Here is a 2176-nt window from a genome sequence, read left to right as displayed (position 1 = left end):
CACACACACACACACACACTTGAGTTCATAAGCAGTTTCACTTCTGTGCTTGGAAGGGCAGTATATATCTAGTGGGCCAAAAAGCATTTGGGCACTTAAGCCACACTTAAAAATGTATGAATTTCAAACCATTTGCAGACAAATAATACTTTTTTGAGCCTTTGTATTATTTATTTATTTATTTTAATTATTTTAACCATTAGGTCTCAAGGCTATTTTTAGTGGATACAGGAAGCATTGTCTTGTCAAGATCACAAAGATTTTCTTGTAAAAAAAAAAATCAAAGGTGTTGTCCATTATATTAATGGTCATGTGCCACTAAGTTTAACAACTATAAAAGCACCCAAAACACTTTTTGTCTTAATTTTAAATAAAATATCTATTTTTTTAAATGGTACATGGTTTCATATTTTGTTTTCTAATGCAAAGACATTCATTTCAAATGTCTGAAGTGTCAAAATATATTTCAGGGTCACAAAAAGTGCATTTATTTTCTTTTTGTCTGAGATTGTAATTAGGTTTTATTAAAGTTTAAGTGGCTTTCTTGCAAAATTACACAGAATTTGGTCAGTGCAGAGTATGTGGACACTTTTGGACACTGTTTGGACACTGACACTTAGAGACTTAGACCAGTGGTTCCCAACCCTGGTCCTGGAGGCACCCCAACACTGCAAGGTTTGCATGTCTCCTTAATCAAGCACACCTGATTCAGGTCATCAGCTCATTAGTAGAGAATTCAAGACCTAAAATTGGTGTGTCAGAGAAAGGAGACATGCAAAATGTGCAGTGTTGGGGTGCCTCCAGGACCAGGGTTAGGAACCACTGACTTAGACTGTGGTGGTTTGAGACTGAAGTGCCAGTGTAAAAGCAGACATTTAATACAAGCCACTCAGTGTTTTAAGATAGTAAACAGATAGTAGTTAGTTAGATACTGTAGATAGTAGTTTAGTAGTAAGTTTGACCTTTCATGTGTGCAGACTGCGCACATACATAACTTAACATTAATAATGCAGACAAAGTGTAGACTTATTTTACCAACATGGAACAGCATGCATCTACATCTACATCTATGCTTGCTTTTCACATTTGTGAAACATGCACTCATACACTCACAAATATGAGCAGAGCACCCAAACCATTCAAAATCCTCCTGTCAGCAGCTCATGTTAAACAACCAGGTGTGGGAGGACAGAAGAAGAGAACATTTCTCCATGTAGACGGACTCGTACAAGTTAATATCATCCCTGTGTGGGGGAAATTTTATTATCAGCCTCTGCTTCAGTTTAAAGTCAGATCTGTGTTGCCGCTCCGAGACCAGGCAGAGCCAATCAGAACATGCCATTGGTGTCCGAGCAGGCACCGGATAATGAAGAACATAAGCTTTAGCTCTGAACTTAGTCACCCTCTATGCTAAAGCGAGACTCAATAGCTAAGATGTTAAAGGAAGTGTTGATTTGTGGCTGTGCTGGTTTTGTCCTGGTTGTGGCGTCAGCTTGATGATAACTAGTGTGTCAATATGCTGCTAAAAATTCTGCTTATTACAAAAACCAGGTAATGCAAGAAAAACTTACATAAATGTAATTGGAAATTCTCTGGATTTTTTCTCCATTCATGACATCAAAACTTAAACTGACATGCACATTGAATAAACAAGCAGAATAGCTATTTTTACATTCAGACTGAAATCGAGGGTTAAGGGGCAAAATGTCAAGGGTGTTGATAAGGTTTTGCTCAAACTGCGTATGAACTTTCCCTAAAATGTATTTAAAGTCCCCATGAAATCAAAATTAAAGTTTTTTGGGTATTAGCATCAATATGTTAGTCTTAAGGTTATCTATAAGGCAGTGTGCTCCAAAACAGTGACAACATTTGCATTTAGAAGATATAAGCATTCAAAGCTTGCAGTTCGTCACTTCTGCCAAAACGGCTCAATGTTTTTTTTGATGTCACATCGTACTTCAGCTTCTCATCAAACATTCTGTCCAATCAAATGCTCTCTAGAATCCGAAGCGCCCGCCCCCTACACTATAAAATAGACACTGAAGCCTCGGCTGAAATCGGTCACTTGTCCACAGAATTAGTATTTTCTGTACAGTGAATGGCACGTCAAGTGCACTATATAGGGAACAGGGAACGATTCAAACAGTGTAAATATGCTTTCCATTGAGGAAAAAAA

Source organism: Sinocyclocheilus anshuiensis, unplaced genomic scaffold (assembly GCF_001515605.1).
Source record: "Sinocyclocheilus anshuiensis isolate Anshui unplaced genomic scaffold, SAMN03320099.WGS_v1.1 scaffold653, whole genome shotgun sequence".
Taxonomy (NCBI): Eukaryota; Metazoa; Chordata; class Actinopteri; order Cypriniformes; family Cyprinidae; genus Sinocyclocheilus; species Sinocyclocheilus anshuiensis.
The sequence above is the reverse complement of the archived record's forward strand: the minus strand, read 5'-3'. Positions refer to the sequence as shown.